Source organism: Gambusia affinis, linkage group LG11 (assembly GCF_019740435.1).
Source record: "Gambusia affinis linkage group LG11, SWU_Gaff_1.0, whole genome shotgun sequence".
Classification (NCBI taxonomy): domain Eukaryota; kingdom Metazoa; phylum Chordata; class Actinopteri; order Cyprinodontiformes; family Poeciliidae; genus Gambusia; species Gambusia affinis.
This window is the reverse complement of record NC_057878.1, coordinates 9238870-9256905: the sequence shown is the minus strand read 5'-3', so window position 1 is coordinate 9256905 and position 18036 is coordinate 9238870. Positions and strand designations below refer to the sequence as shown.

At 39.6% G+C, this 18036-nt stretch overlaps 1 long non-coding RNA gene across 1 annotated transcript in view; it reads left to right on the top strand.

Annotated features, from left to right (window-relative positions):
• LOC122840100 overlaps positions 1–18036 on the top strand; it is a 34180-nt gene that overhangs the window by 13242 nt on the left and 2902 nt on the right. The gene's annotated exons all lie outside the window — the stretch shown is intronic.

Genomic DNA, 18036 nt, shown 5'->3' with positions numbered 1-18036 from the left:
GAGATTTAACACTTCACATGACCCTGAAATACCGCACTTTTCAGATTTGCCTCTTCTCAAAACCATTTCGCTTCCACTTTACAATTATGCACTACTTTGTGTTAGTCCATCATCATCTAACCGGAACACATTGAAGTTTTTGTTTGTAACCTGATAAAATGCGAAAAAGCTTAAATTGTCCAGAGGATTTTTCAAAGCACAATATGACCAAAAAAACAGACTGTCCATGGTAGTCTGCAAACTGCATGATCCATCAAATTTTCCGCAGTAAGGGAGCTGTTGTAAATGTGTGAAGAAATACAGCCACTGCTTTTTTCCGCCGACAATAAAGTCTGCCATCCTACACAACATGTGTCATGTCTCCAGATAAAGTAAACGAGAAGTAATTTTGGATCTTGTTTCTATTTCGTAGGCTCATCTGTGGGTGCGAGCAGGGAGGGAATGATAGCTGATACGTAAACCTCTGGCTCAACATGGTGGGCGGGAGCACCCAAGCTACTTAACTTTTATTAACACACTGTAGTGAAGCATGTGTGTTTGCCCGTCTTTGTGTTTCTCCCATTTGTAGAGACCGACACAATCGACTGCTTCTATCAATTAAGACTGACTTCCACTTCATGTTGCATGGCCGACAAAACAGATCTTTCGAAGTCAGTGAGGTGGTCATTTCTGCGCGCATGGGAGGAAAGGAGTGGGAGGAACTGGTGATAAACAAGGGGGTAGGCCTATGTGAATACACTTCAGCTGGCTTTAGCTGTAAGAAGTAAGACAGATCGAATATTGAGTGAGTGAAAGAAGGGCCTCACAGCATCAAAGGCACGGTTTGAGAGGCACCAGGAGAGATTAAAGGGAGCCTTGAAGAAATGTGTGAAGGAGACCAAACTGTGGATGTTCTAGCCAAACCGAACAGGCGATAACATTCAATACAAAACTCCTCCTCTTCAAAGTCACATCTATCTGAGCACATTGCTGCTTTTCCACTCTTTGGCTGCCGGGTCTTGACCTTGATTAGGAAAGCACGGAGAGGCAAAACACCTGCTAAAAGGGGAAGCTGCTTGATTTTTTTGAATGATCAGCATCTTCAAAAATCAGAGTAATTTCTCCTTGATTCATTTTTTCATCAACTTTTCACCCCTTAAAAAAAACCTCAGTAGTATTTAATCTATTATCTATAACTTTAATACACAATTCTGAAATTTTAGCAATTTTTTTTTTTTTTTAAGTGTTAACATAAAGGACACAATTGCACGTAAACAAAGTTAAGTAGTAACCCAAACCCCTGCTGCTTCTGGCCCAATCAGCCTGCTCTATTCTGGCCCAGCTTGTGTGCCTGCATGCCTGCCTGAGCTTGGCTAGGTTAGAAAAGTCATGCTTGTGGGTGGATGCTACTCATAAATATGTATTTGGCTTAAGCCGAGCAGTCCCACTGCTCTCGACTCCGCTGTGCTCGCCCAAACCTTATGCTCTTCTCAACCGTCAGACATCCGCAAGTTACGGATGCAACTTCCTGGGGCATATTCATGAAAAGCCGAACAAAAGAATGATTGATGCTAGGATTTCTGATACAGGTTGGCGCTACAGGGGGTGAATGGTAAGATGGCAACAGGATGTTTGTAGAGACAAAATCCATATTTATTTGGTGGTTCGAACAGCATATTTTTATATATATATTTATATATATATATAGCTTTTAGGCTGTTCTTTCATCCAAACCTAATTTTATCTATCTTCAAATGTGACCGAGGCGATTATGATGTTTCTTATTGACTTTACTGATGTTTTTTTTATTTTTTCCTTTTTGCATTTGTTAAAGCTGGTGACACTATCCTGCTTTCTTATAAAAGTATTCTCATACCAAGTAAAAGATATGTTCACTGGAAAACAATGAAAACAAAAAGGGATTCATTTCATGCTTTTTTAGTTACTTAGTGTGACTTTATTGAACATAGAGTAATAAAAGAATAAACAAAGTTACAGACAGGCAAAATAAATATAAACAAAAAGCAAACAAAAGAAGAACTGCAGGAAAGTATATTTACACATTCAAAGTAGTGGGTTGAAGTATGAACTTATTTTCACACTCACTCCTATTATATCTGCAGCATCATCCAATAAGTTACTGTTCACATTAACTTTGTTTTACCAGTCTTTCTTAGTTGGCATATTTTATTTCCACATCTATAACCAGTAGAGTGCATTCATTATTGCATGTCATTGAAAGCACGTATTGGTTTTAACATGTTGAAAATTCTAAATAAATCTTCAGAATTCATCTAATTCTAGAAATTAAATGAATTGCATTTTTAATTCTACAAATTCTATAAATTCACCCTGCATACTGATGCGGGGTAATTTGTAACCACAAATTATTTAAAATTTTTAAATACACATTTTTCTCTTAAATTATAAAGTCCTTCCTTTTCTAAGAAGAGCTTTTGAATGTTTCCAGGTAATTAATTATTTTAGGCTTTAAACAAGATAACAGTTTTCAATTTATCAGCTAATTGCAACAGTTTAGATTGTATCATTAGTGCAGCTGTATGATTACTCTTATTTCTCATTTTTGCAGTGTTATTAATGATTGTAGTAAAATTCTGTAGTTGTTGCCCCATAACTCTGCACAATAACTCAGTTTATACCCCATAAACCTTTTTATATTCTATCACAGTAGAACTTTACATTTTTGTTCTTTTTTAAATTAAGATTTTACGTGAAAGACCAACACAGTGGTTAGTAATGTAGATATGGAATGAGACTCTACATATGCATAAATACATAAGATTTGTCGTCAAATGAAAATTGATTTACTGGATTAGGATTGAGCCATCTTGAGAAAAAATAAATATATAATAAAATAAAAAAATCTTTGCAGAATCACCTTTGGCTACAGCTGTAAATCTTTTAGGCTGTGACTCTATCATCTTTGCACATCTCAAGACTAAGATTTTGTCCCATAATTATGTCCAATATAGCTCAATTTCAATCATACTAAATTCTCCTACCTAACTTTTAGATCTCTGCGGCTCAACCAGAGTAATGTTAGGCCTCTTGGCTGTTTCTCTGAGTGAGTTTTTCCAATGAGGTGGACCTCCACGTCTTGGCACTTTTACACTTGTACCATACATTTTCCATTGAGGAATGCTATGAGGCCTCAGACGCCTTAACAGAACAGCTGGATTTGTGCAGACTAAATTCCATACACATAAACTTCTAAGGGGCCACCACAATAAAAAAGACTGAATAACAATACACACAGTTGTCTTGTTGCATTTCACACTGTTTTTATTTGTGAGACTCAGACAACTTTTTTTTATCAATGGGATGAAAACTGGTTCTCAAAATATAATGCATTTTGCAAAATCAAAGGCAGATATTTGGGCAATGAATAAAAAAAAAGATCGTTCGGAAGTATTGTCAGAATGCATGCCCTATCTCATTGCTCATTGGGGTAGCATAATGACAATCTGCAGGCTGAACGCCAAACCAGTCCTTTCACTCTTTCCTCTGTAGGGATTGTCCACTCAACTCTGCCAGCCAACTACTGCAGAGCAAGTGCTGCAGTAACCTTGACAGGACCTGACCTCTTCAATTACAATTGTGATTTCTGGATTCGTTGCTGATTTATTTATTCTTTGTTATTTCCTTAAAACTTTACCACAAATTCCAATGCAGCTTTAAAACATTTAACCAATATTCCTACATCGTACCTTACAGTGTTCCTATCATGAGCTTCATGATATGCTCAGTCTCCCTGAAAAACCAAGATGTCATCCTTTAATTCTACGGATAATATAATTCCCTTTCCCATTCATACTGTAAGGTCCATCCTCTTTAGGTCTTGCCCAGTGAAAACTGCTGCCCACGGTAGCCTGTCCACCCTGTGCCCTGGCTGTCAGCTTTCCAGGCAGGCTACGTTGACAAGGGGAGGCCACTCGGGCTGTCTGTCATGGGGTTATTCTCGGGGCGGAGACGGTTCAGCTGATTCGCTGACACCGGCTGGTGCGCGCAGGGGCTGGAAGGGCGGGCGTTTGGCGGGGATTTACAACGTGTGTATGTGTGTGCTTTTGGCGGGGAGCTACCAGGGGTTAGCCCTGCCAGATGACAGGTATGAGTTAGGCGGGGAAAGAGTAAGAAGGCAAAAAAAAAAAAATACACACAGCAATACGAGGCCACGCACCAAAACACACCTAGATCTGTTCACTCATGTTGAAGGACAATAAGGAGGTTTCCAGACCCTTGACGCACAGCTGGAAATAAATGTTCTGAAGAAAAGTATGACAAGGTAAAAGGACAAGGTAATAACATTTTAAACGTCTGTTTTAGAGTCAGAAAACATAAGAGCTATTGAAAAAGTTAAATCCCAATTAGCATTTTTATTGCCTCCCGAAACAAATCTAAGGTTTAAAACACTTTTCTGACACAAGAATGGTTGTTTGAGTCACACCCTCAAAATTACATATGCACCTCCAAACATGGATCACAAGTCACTTCAAGCTCGTCTTTACCGAAGACAACAAATCAATTTCTTGACAAAAAACCAGAAATGGATACAGTGACCAATTTTGCTTCAAAAATTATTTGAATAATTATTTGCTGTAAAAGTAAACAGATTTTTCCACATACATACACATACAACTTTTTGCCCCAGAATTTTTATTTAACGGGAATCTGTGTTCACAGTTCTCTGACTCTTTTATGTAATTGTATATACTGTCTTTCTTCCTTTGGTCCCAAGTAGACAGTATAAGAAGCATTTTGTTACTCCTTTCAATTCTAGATTTTTTGTTTGTTTGTTTTGTTTCTTTTTGTAGAAGCTGGCAAGGTAAAATACACTGGCATTTTATCTTTTTTTTTTTTTTTTCTCATGTTAAACAACAGTTTTAATAAATTAAGACATGACAGAATAAATTCCGCTTTCCATTTTATATTTTTGGGGCTGAAGAGGGTAAAATACTCACATACTCCACAAAACACTGGCCAGGTTCCCTAACATAAAGTTAGGTATGATCAGCTACTATTCAAACAGTACCATGACAATTTTGTGGATAATGCAAGTTCTACTTCTACTTTTCTCTTTTTCTGCAGGCCAAACACATTCCTCTCATGTTCCCATATCTAGCTCCTGTTGTATTGTGCAGCTACATATTTGAATGATTGCATTGTATCTCAGCGCTCAACTTGTGATGGACTGGAGAAACGTTCTTTATGTTCCTTACCTTTATTAAGAGTTGGCATGTGCTTTAGTCAAACCTTCTTTGATTAGAGCAAAAAACATTGTTTAAAGTCCAAACTCCAGGAAGCATTTAACTAAAACATGAGCTTTGTAAAAACTCTTTATTTCAAGCTTTTTGTCATGTAAACCTATTGTGGTCATAGGGTATGACTCCACGCCTGCCTGGTTCAGTTAATGGGAACTTATGAATATGCTAATCTGGCCCCTCTAACACCTCCACCTGCCAGCAGTTGTGGAAAGTCTCCTTTGGCTCTGCAACGCTGCTTCTGTTATACGTACATGCAGTGAAGCTGGTTTCCTCTCCTCCTTTTTGTCTCCTCCCCTTTCACATGAAGTGTGTGCTACCAAACAGGAGAATCTACATCACTAATAAAATGTAAAATATGTATATTTTTTTGTATTTTAATTCAGTACTGGAGGCCACTACAGTCAGAACTGGGATTCTCTGGTTATTTAATTAGACTATATCAAAAGAAATCACAAGTATGTTTGCATTTAACATTGTCTAAAAAACAGCAAATAAAAGATACTGACTTAGAAAATATGAAACAATATGAAATTCAGAAAAAATGCAATATTTTACTTTAGTTGAAACTTTTTAAAATTTATTTCAGGACTGGCCCAACTATGCAGGCCTGAATGTGGCAAGGGAAACTGAAGCACCTTAAAGAAATCACTGTTAATTTCTGACTTAACAGCGATCAAATCATTTTCAATATCTGTCCCCCCCCTTAACATGCAACTGAATGCCCATGTTCTGTTTTTCCATTATATTTTCCAGGGGTGAGGATTAAGGGGTTAAAAACAGAAAATCTAAATTTGAAAAGACCCTTTTATATTTACTTAGATTATCTTTGATGCTGAAATTTGTTTGATGATCTAAAACATTTAAATGAGAAAAAAAAACAGAACGTACTTGTAAAGGAGCTGAGATCTTTTCTCAGCGTCTTGAGGAGCAAACTGATTCCTAGGCAAATTCCTACTTGTGTTCTGAGGAGCAGATTTCTGTTATTTTAGCCATGTAATGTCTGTACCATCTCATGATGATTTCTGAGGAATCCTATGGCACTTTTCAGACTCCTTTGGGAGACTGGCTGGCTTCATATAATGTCCCGGTATATTTTTTTTCACTCTGTTGTTTTAGATTTTATGAGTGTAATACTCTGCACCCGGTGAAAATGCATTTCCTGTGTGTTAGATTGGGATAATCCCTTGATCTCCGTAAAAAGGTTTCAGCAACATGCCAATGCTGACTTTAGCCACGGGAGCCAGGGCGACCCAGGCGCCAAAGGAACTCCACTCCACTCATGCAGTGCCAGCACTTAAACAAATGGTGTTGGCTTTCAAAGACAGAAAGGGAGACATGGTTCCACTGGACTCTCGGTCATGTACGTAGATTTTCATGAGTCAGTTAGTAAAGACACACACACATCTCCCTGCACAGAAAAAATACTCAGGTAGTTGTTCGGGATGAAGGCCTGCTAGATTTGTCAAGTCCCGTTAACTTGCATGCCTTTTTTACATATTACCTCAAACACTACAATTGGGGTTGCCCTGCGACAGACTGGCGACCAGTCCAGGGTGAACCCCACCTCTCACCCGGAACGTAGTTGGGATCAGCAACCCTCCCGATCCCATTAGGGACAAGGGTGAACAGAAAATGGATGGATGTATGGACTACAGTTGGGATTTGATGTGACTGACCAACATGTCATGCATTTCATTTGATCAGGGCAACTTCTTTGAAATGTTCTCTGTGTCACTTGAATGACTTGTGGAAATTTCTAAAAAGCAGCAAATAAAAAATACTGACATAAAAGCTAGATTTCTTAAATGTCAACAGAAACGCTCTCCTGAGATGTGCATCTCCTCCAGAGTGAGCGAGCGCCACACTTTTCTGCAGACAGTCTCCTCTCAGTCCTTCACAACAGAGCTGTATTTTTACTGAGATTAAATTACACACATTTTTTAAATGTAATATTTGTTTGGAAAATATCAAAATTAATTGCTACAATTTCTGTACCTCACATCATGTTCTAAAGGAGACGCGTGCGCCAGCATTATTTGATCATTCCTGAGCTCTCACACACACTTTGTGCTCAGGATCGTTGTCTCTCTTCTTACCTTGGACCTCTATTATCATCTAGAGAGCTTCTCAAACCTATTTTAGATAAATGACAATTGACTCCTTTTTTCTGTAATAGAAACAGCATCCTGAAACTGCAAATGAGACAGAGTTCAGACATTAGTATTCTGTTAATTTGACCCTAGGCGCCTCTGTGCAATCAGATCTGAGGCAAAGCACTTAGCCTATGCTAAGGATTAATGACGGCCATCTAAAACAATTTGGGAACCAATCAGTTGAACTGAGGAGGGTAAATCTAATATGATAATTTATCTGCATCAACTCGACTTGCCTGGCAGGGAGGAGTATGCTAATTACGCGACCCTTACCTAGTGACTGGATGCACACAGCTGGGTGTGCCGGCTCTGGCTCTGCTATTAGGGAACTTTGAGGGACTTTAGAGTTTACTGAGGCAAATTCTCCTTGGAGGGTGATGGGAAGCGAACCCCGTCGCTTCACACTGAGTTCAGCCCTGCTCCCCTCTACCCCTCCATTTCAATTTCCATAATGTGCCCGCCTCCGATGACATGACAGCAAGGCGCAAATAAGTGCCTACGTCGGTATCAGATAGAGATGTAGTGGATAGCGGCTTTAATATGGTTGGAAGGCCTCCCCAAGGGACCACTACAGAACATCAGTTTTTTTTTTGCCACCACAGAACATCAGTTACACAGTTTCGACAATAGTCTCTTAATTGATTCGTTTAATTAGCCTGAGATGGAGCTAGTGCTGCGGCTTGTCATCCTTTATCATAGGGGGTCTCCTCTGCAGAAAGCACGGCCGGTCTCTTACCCCAAACCAGTCAGACTTCTATTAAAGTGTAATTATATGTAAATGAAAACTGCTTCAAAACCCTTTGCATGTTGACCATGGAAACAAGACTGGTATTTCTTCTTTGCCTTCAACTGATGAAAGCATAGTGAGGGCGCATTTTGAAATGGATAGCCTAACGTTTTTTTTTGTTTTGTTTTGTTTGTTTGTTTGTTTGTTTTTCTTGGAAGTCATTCAGGATTATTTCAAATGTAATCTAAAATGTTTTATGATTGTAGACAGTCTGAGCCTACAGAGGAAGCTTTGGGATCTAGAGCCCTCTAAGGGGACACATAAGAGTTTCTGTTTAGTCTAATTCCTCTCCAGAATGACATGAGCCCCTTTAAAACCCTATACAAGCACTCCCCCTCTCTTCAGCCTGTTGTTTACCAGAGGCCTTCTTGCTATGAAGTTGGAGCTGCACAGCAAAGAGTGTGAGCAGTGATTACAACTTCCTTCGGAGTGAATGGTGCAGATGTCGGCCCAGCCTTAGTGAAGCAGAACAATGCCCTCAAAGGCGTCCAAACACAATGGGTCTTTCTCGTCTGCCGGAGATGTCTCTCTATAGCAGCTCGCGGTGCGGGGATGCAAAGCAGGTGGCACTCAGAAAAAGAGACAGAGACGGCCCCGGCGCTTTCAAGGTTTGCCCCGACTGAAAAGCATCAGCAGGGACGTGTGTGAAGGAGTCGGTGCGGATTGCTTCTGTGGTCAGTCTAGGCATTAGCGTTCCGAGGTGTCATTTAGCTGTGGATTAGCCGGGCACTGTGTTCACTGGGGATTTTCTCCCATTGATGGGCCATGGAGGAAAGCTTGGCATTGATGCTTGCTGGCGACTTTCTCTCTGATCTTTCAAAGCTTGGCTGAAGATTGAGAGCTCTTTCACTCATGTAAGGAAGTTATAATGTCCTACAGGACCGCCCTTGCCTTGAACTGTGTATGTTGATCTCACAACTCAGGTTTTCCTAATCTGAAAAAAATAAATAATAATATATACATATATTCTGTTTTGAGAGCAACCTACCTTTAGATCTGACTTATTCACAAACACCAAACACAACATCTGAGCTATTTTGAGTATTTGACGAATCAAATTCAAACTCACTGAAAACTGTTGAATACTGTTTGTGCCTTTAAGAGCCATGAGGTATATCCTAACTTCAACGTACTTATTAGTACTGGTTAGCCAGTTGTCCTTCTTTTTTTTTTTTTTTTGAGTACTCAAACTTAGAGGACTTTTGCTGTGTTTTTGTGATCGACTGTTTAGTCTTTGTTCCTCAACACAACAGGTTAAACCAAGAGCTACTTCTTTTTCATGTCAAAGCAGGAGCTAATACAATAGCTCTGAGTTCCTCAAATCCAGGCCTCGAGAGCCGGTGTCCTGCAACTTTTAGATGTGTCTCTGCTTCAGCACACCTGAGTTAAATAATGGGGTAATTAGCAGGACCCTGCAGTACCTGACTGCCTGCTGAGGAGGCAATTCAGCTGTTTGATGCAGGTGTGTAAGACCAGGGACACATCTAAAACTTTCAGGACACCAGTCGTCGAGGGCTGAATTAACTGACACCCCAATAGAGTGTCAGTTTTATACACTCGTTATTATGATAATATTGTGCCGTGTTTAGTAGTGTCTTGCTGCACCCGTTATTAAGGCAATAAACCCAAACCCGAAATGCACTACAAATAAAAATGGTACTTTTCAATATTATTTACATCTGTAAAAAAAAAAAAAAGAATAAATAAATAAATAAAATAGTTTTCTACTCATTTATGTTTCCCACTCCACATGTTTGTCTGTTTACCCAAAATAAAGGCACCCCGGTCTGACGGATTCACAGATTTAATTATGACAGCACAAATGTCCCACCGTGTGTTTACCACAAAGAGTCCCCCTCCATGGAGCTGAATAATTTGCTCAGTGCTTCCCCAACTGTGTGGCATTACTGCGGTTTGTCCTGGGCCCAGAGGAGAGCAGTGGGGACCAAATGAAGAAGAGTCACCTGGTGTCTCCTTCCAAGGTCTCACAGAGTTAACATGTAATGAATAAATTAATATCTAATGAAGGAAAGGGGTTGGAGAGGGATATGGGGGGGGCTGGGGGGGGCTGGCACCATTACACTCACCCACCATATCTGCCATCAGTGAAGACGGAGGTTGAATACACTAAAATGTTGACAAACACCATGAGAAGACAGAAAAGGTGGTGCTAAATACCTTGTGTGTCCTCCTACTGTGCTCATTTGAGCAGAAGTTAATGTCATCTGTACTTTTTTTTTGCCCCATTTGTGTCTCTCATCATTTTCTTAACCGCAGTGTGATCTCATTACACATTTTTGAATCCTGTAAGTGGAACTGCATTTAACAAATATGCGTTTTAAATAGAGCACAGTCGTTGCTATTGTTTGGATTTTTTTTTTTCTCCTCTAAGACAAATACCCTAGTATTAATTACGAAAATCCACAGGACTTCTTCCAAATTGTGAATGTTCACATATGATTTTACAAAAACAATGCCTCTTTCTTGTTCTCACACGCTCTGTGCCATTAGCAGCCAACATTAGCGATTTCTTTGTTACAGAAATATGTACAGTATGATGTCTGATGAATAATAGCCGTGAATCTGTGTGCCTACAGATATACCTTTCATGTTTCTTTTGTCATTGAAGGATTTAATGCGTCATTGGCACATGTGCAAGCCGAGCCCTGCTGCGCTGTTGCTAATGTCGCGGCCCCCCCGTGAGAGTACATTATCTCTGAGCCTTCCTATTATTCTGGAACAGTCTTTGACTTCTAATGTGCCTATCTGCACTTCCCTGGATATCGAGCGTTATTATGAAGCAAACTAACACTCCATTATTCTCCTATCTTGTCATTACAACAAGAAATACTCCATTAGTTAAAGCTCTCCAGTTTGGCCTTGTTAATTTATGTGAATGTCAGTTTGCTGTCCCACAAACACAAAGACTAAATTTATCTGCTGAGAGGGTTTCATGTCGAGGTTTTAGCAAATACCCAGACACTCAGAGGCAGAAAAAGACCCAGCATCAAAATGTGGACTTGGTTTGAAACAGTCTTATAGTCACACAGCTCTTTGGGCTTTCAAAACTGATATGATGAAAGACGAATAAAAGAAAACTTATATTACTAATAAAAGAAAACCAAAATATCCAACATAACACAAACATCTTAAGCTATCTTTGCTTAATTCTACAGTTTATTTAAAATTGAATTTTACGAAATACACTATGTGATCAAACTGTAATATCGCTAAATCAATTAGTAGATGACATTTAAAATGAGGGGAAGTGGTTTGACAGATTTCAAAGGATTAAAGGAAACAAATGAACGTGACCAATAAGCATCTGCGTCTAATGTAAGCGATGCCATTAACGGGGTGAGATGGAACAGCCTTTACCCAATATCTAATAGTTTTAGTACCTATAAGGAATCAATTGGATTTTGATATTTGAGTATAGTACTCATAAATGAAGTGCATGTTTACCAACAACTCAATGAAAATACCACAGTTTTCTATTGGCACAATAAAATAAAAAAAGTAAAATGGAAAAAGAGAATGATGGCACAGAACAAAACATTCATATGCACTACTGTAGATAATTTTTCATGTATTTCTTGACATGTTGCATTAATTTTAATGACAAGAATTCTCCAAAATCATCCTACGTTATAGGTATTAAAGAAGAAAAAAAAATCTGCATAGTTTCTTGAATGATCAGGCAGAAGGTGATGATACATTTTGACACGAACTTGTTCCACAGGAGAAAAACCAAACAATCTGCAAGTGCAGCAAGATTCCATGATATTGAGTGTTAAAGTCAGCTCCTGTTCTCCACAGGGGACAAAAGAAGGAGACAGCACGGATAATACTCGGTTACAGTTCTCGGAGCTGAAAGTATTTTATATATATATACATATTCTTGTAAAGCATGCGACAACATCTACATTCAACCCCCAGGAGGTATCTGATGTGATACGTTGAGCTGTAACAGCTGAAACATTGATATTTAGTTTAATTTTAGAGCCTTCTCTGTTTGTAATGCGTTATGTCCCACATGTTGCATCAGGGACAAAAATTATCATTGATACATCGATGTCCACATTCTACCTTTTTCCATTATGTGCGTTGTTTGGTTTTTGTTTTGTTTTTTTCACTTAAAAGAGCCAAATGCCTATTTTTCCTCCCTGTGAACACCATAAATCTGTTGCATCTACAAGGTCAGCCATTAAAATCCCACCAAAGACAACAAAATATGTCACTCGTTTTCCCTCACTCTGGTGTCATGTTTGTGTAATGACATCACGCAGCTTTGAGTGATAAATTACACTAGCAGTCCATTCTTAGGCAAAGGGCAGTGCAAGGTCGCAACCTTATGGGCAGAGGAAACGGTAACGATAAGCGGGGGGTTATCCTTCTGCTGATTCTTGAGGATGGCCACCCGTGCGTCACCTGTCGCTATCTTACTGTCCATCTCGTACCAGGGAGGAGACCGGCGAGAGCTCTTCTCCCTCAGCCTCCAAAGAGGAGAGGGTTTGGGCTCAGGAGAACAATTAAACAGTGTCAGTTTCTGCAGGAAAACAGAGGCAGAGTGAAAGAGGAAACAATTCATCCACAACAGGACACGAGAGCGTGGAGGAAGACCCGTCTTCAAAGATGCAGGGGTGGCTTTTCAGAATAGTTTAGAGGTGGCGCACTTCAAACGGCCCGGCGCAGCTCTCGTACTGAGCCGTTTTTCCTGCTATTCATGTGGTTTGGTTTTGGGTTGCTATAAGTAGCCTGCATCCTGTCCCTCTGTGGTCTCAGGTGGATACGTTTTGTTTTCGTTGCTGGGGCCAGGCCTTTAATGGCTCTCTGTACTTCCACTGCTACTGTTGGCAGGCCAACCGATTGGCTTGTTAGCAATACATATATCAAAAGTGAGAACTGCAAAACTCTTTTGGCCTTATGGATGTGGCACCCCACTTGAATTTTGTAGAAATGTGTCTGACACATTGTCAGACCCAACAACCGCAAAGAAATGGAGAGAGACTCTTCAAAAGATTCCTGCTCCAGAGTCCTCTTCATCTCTGACTAAAACGATTCATCTTCCAACATGACAATAACTTGAAGCACACAACAAACAGAATGACGTAATGTCAGTGACTTCAGGAGTAGCCAGTCAGCTTTGACTCTCTTTCACTAATTTGGTGACCAGATCAGAGTAAAGGTGCTTGGATATAAATGCATGTCCACATTTCACAGTTTTGTAAAAATAAAAATTTTTGATAACCATGTACCATTTTCCTTTTCCTTTTAAGTCACACTTTGAGTTAGTCAATCACATATAATCCCAATTAAAAAAGACGGGGTCGTTTGTGGTCGTATTGTGTCAAAATATGAAGGGGTATCACAACCTTCGCAAGGCGCTGCAAATAAAACCACTGGCAGTTTCTGATGCTGCTCTCTTTATTTGCTCGTGAAAAGGTAATCAAGGTGGAGTGTGCGTGCTAGACTTGTGGTTTATTATAGTTTGCCAATCCTCTTATTTCTGTTTGAGAAAGCATCTGCTCTACAACCGTGCTAAGTGTCACTGTATCCGCCTTTTCCCCCTTGAACCTCCTGGATAAATATAGGCTTGAAGACGTGCCTCCCTGCAACTTAAGCAGACCCTGCCCCGTCCGTCTGTCTACCTCTGGCCTCTCCTCACTCCCCCACCCCTTTTTTCAGAGCTTTTTTGTTGTGCCCTTTTGAAATATCTCATCCATGTTGATCAGTGGTGGTCTTCTTGTTACCTCTGCTCCTCTTACAACACCCAGATGCACACATGGCCCATTGTTTAAAGCACCAGCCTGATTAGCATGCACTCACCGAAGGGGCTGGTAAGCAAGCCACTTAGGAGAGCAAATGACCTCTGTGTTGTAATTATGTACAGTTTGTGGTAACCTGGTGGTCTAAACTTAAGGTAGAACACCCCTCTGCTCTCTTTGGCCCACCTGCGCCTTTGTTAGTCACCCAAGAAAGCCTGACAAAAATGTATTTTGCTTTCTACTTCTCTTACTATTTTCCTCTTAACACCTCTTTCCTCTTACGGGCTAAATGTGTCTGGATGTCCTCCCCTCTTGCCTATCTGTAGGTCAACGGGCGGCCCATTAATTATTTGGTGATTACAGAAGAATGGGGGAAAGTGGCAATGTTTGTCTAACATGCGGTAGGTCCTGTTCATGTAGGAGCTCATGAACAGGACGAGACAAATTTGTTCTTGTCATTGTTTCCTTATGACCTGTGACTTCAACTGCCCTCAATAAATCAAGACGGTCATTTGTGAGCATTCAAGCACATTTTGAAGCTAGTTTTATGTTGTGTTGGATGATGTAATCCAAGTTTTTCTTCACCTTAATAATCACTTTTTTAAAGATGTTTACCCACGCTGAAGCCAGGAAGCAGTAAGGACCAATTCACAGGGTGAAGTGGGGCACTGACAAATCCAGAGATGCTAACGAGTGCAAACATACACTCATGTCCTGATTGTGCAGTTGGTAGTGTGGACAATGGGGGCGGAGAGAGGGAAATGTGCACGGCAGCTTTCCATTATGAGATCCTGTGTATTACTGTAATCCAGAGGGCCTCCTGCTCACTGTGGCGTGTGCCAGACTCCTGGGTGGGCAATCTCAGAGACAGTGGGGAGGCCCAGCTTATTTCTGGGCACATTTGGCATGGCCTACATGGCTGTTACAGGAACTAGAAGTGGAACAGAAGTCATAAAAAGAGGCTTTGATAGATTGCGGGAAACTTTTTAAGGTGTTAGAGGTGAAAGGTGCACCTGTGTCGTGTTTTGCTTTGGATTTTTCTGTTGAACATGGTATATTAGCAAAACGGACTAATATTCAAAATGTAAGAATGAAGACTTTCACATAACATGGTTGTTCTTTACTTTCTGCCATTTATTTTTCTGCAGGGTTAGTTGTTAGAGACTGTCACAGTGACAAAACCCATCTGGCTCTGAAGACCACTTTTTGGAAACCTGCTAATCGTCTCAGGTTAGCAACCTGCCTCAGGAGTCTCAGAAAACCTTTCAATGTTCTGTCGGAGGGCTTATCCCTGCACTACCAAAGAGCTCTGCTGTTCACTGAGATGGAGATGGTTGGTTTCCCTCTGGAAATAAAACTTAAACCTGTTGAGGTGGCATGAACTGTGACTTGGTTCATGAGAATTAAATGTGCAACAAAAAAAAAAACATATGTGCAAACAAAAATAAAACAGTTTATATAATTATTATTGTTATTAACATCACAGTTTTGTTCCTTTTTACTTCCATTTTATACATTTAGCTACAAATTGATGCATTTTATCCAATGCATCAGAATGATGTTCTATAGTATATACTCTATTATGTACATTAAAAAAAAAAAAAAAAAATGCTGAAGGGGCAAAAGAACCAACACCTAGCAACAAATTTAGGTAAATTAATAAATAAAATGAAGCAAAATCTACTTACTGGTGTCAAAAGTCATTAATCAAAACAACAAAGCATAATAAATAAGCACAATGAATAAAATATTTTGAAAACTGAGTTATTATGTGCAATGAAACTAAACATATAATTCATTTAGATAAAGTCAAATTGGAAAGTCTGCTAAAAGCTAATCCAAAGTTAACTGCCTGTTGTTGCCTTTCAAAATCAGGTGACAAGTCAAATGGATAGTTACTGCTTATACATTAAAATATTTACTGACTATATAATTTGATGAGGTAGAACAAAGTAGTTGAAATCCTGTTCACAAATGAATGACTAGAATGTTTTCTTTTGAACTTAGAAAATACTGAAATCTTGACTTCAATATCAGAATTATTAGCCTCACATGAATGCAAACTCTGAAAAATACTGTTTGGATCAAAGAATATTGACTGCCTTTCAACAGAGCTTCACCTTAAATGTGAATTGTATGATATATTCTGTGCTATTTGCATCTGTACAAAATGGAGTGGGAGCCTCCCAGCACTGGGGAGCCTGATTGCCATAGTTACTGAAACAACAATGACGATCGTCCCAAGGTCACAACCCTCCACGACCTGGGTTCAGGGGGAGGTTGTCTGAGGTTTCCTGAAAATAATGGGTGGGAAATCTCCACTTCCCAGACCTCCCAGTAACCCTACAAAGTGGAAGATTTATGAGACACAACGAGGACTCCCCTGATTGGCTTTATGACTGGACTTCCACTTTGTTCTCTACTAATGCCATCAGGATGTCTTAAACCCTAAACTTTGACTCCAGAGTGAAGGTTTGATTCAGGATTACGGAGAGTTGGCAGGATGAGACAAAAAGGGTTATGAAAACGGATCACCACATTAGCACCGTGATGCGGTTTTACTATGCAGTGTCTGGCAGCGCACCTATGAGCTTTAAACTGAAATACACAGTGCTCGCTTGGATGAACAGCTGACTTTTACACTAATAGACACGCACACAGTCACAGGCAAGCACTGGCACTAGTGGAGACATGCATGGGTCACCTGGTAGGTCATGCCCCCCCACTGGTCAGCTCTGCTATAAGACTGCATTGATTATGTGCCTGTCTGCAAGCATGCATTCGAGCATGTGTGTTTTGGAATCTGAACATGTGGACACATGTTTTTTTGGTTCTTTTTGTGGGCATCTATGCAAGTGTGTATTAATCTATGGAACACATCTAAGGTGAGATGGTGAGATAATTAAGATGTTTAAATGGGTTTTAGTGTCTCTTGATTATCCTCAGGACCAACAGTAGCTTCTGTTTTGAATGAATTTATAAATTAACTTTAGGACTATATTCCTGGTTTATACTCATAAATATTAATATTTAGCACATTTTTTAGGAGCACTAGTACACTAAAAATGGATTTACCTTCCCAATTAGGAACTTAAGTGAACCAATTACAACTAGCTGACTCCAAACATGATCACACAATCTGTGACCACATAAGAAAAAATACACTTTACTTTTTGCAAGTAGAGAACAGAGAAGTGTGACTAGCAGGATATTCAAGAACCTCTGAATAACAGACACCTACCCCAACTATGATCAACTTTTACTGCGACTACAGCTGAAAGTCTCTACCAGCTTAGGGCATTAAGAGGATGGAGATGTTCCCCGTTCATTTCAGCAAAACACCTCAAACTCACTTAGGCTGGAAGAAGATTTGCAATCATTTATTTTCAAGTTTTGACATTGTTTCTCAGCTGGATTTAGTTTTGGGCATCTATTGAGAGTACCTTCTTCCATTTGCAACTGACAAATAATTTTAACAAGCAAACAAATAATTTGGTAATAACTTTGACATTGACTTTCTTGTTGTCACTCTTCCATAAAAAGTTAGTTTTAAGGACGGCACATTAAATTGTTGTCCTGTCAACAGACTCTTTTGCCTGAACTCTGCAGCTCCTCCAGAGATACCTTATATGTCTTTGTTGTTTTTCGGATTACCACTCTGTGAGCACGCATAGCCATTTGTTGGTAGGTTTGCAGTTGTGCCGACATACAAGCCTACCGTTATATAACTGCTTACACCTTGTTTTATAGCACTAACTCAACTTCTCCCCAGTTTTATACTGGACCTGTTTGCTTTGTCTTTTAGCTATTGGTGAAGATGGAAGAGCCTAATTTACCCTGAGATAAAAATACAGAGGTGGACTCTGTTTTCTAAGTGATGGCAACTGACTGACTTGTTTAAACAAGAAAATAGGTTTAAATACAGTTTTTCACCGCACCTTTCAGACTTGTAAAAAACAGTAAAGCATTTATCACTTGCACAGTATTAATCTCAATTAACTACATAGAAGTTTGTGTTTGTAATGTGATAAAATAGGGGTGTAAATATTTGCAATTTACTGAATTAA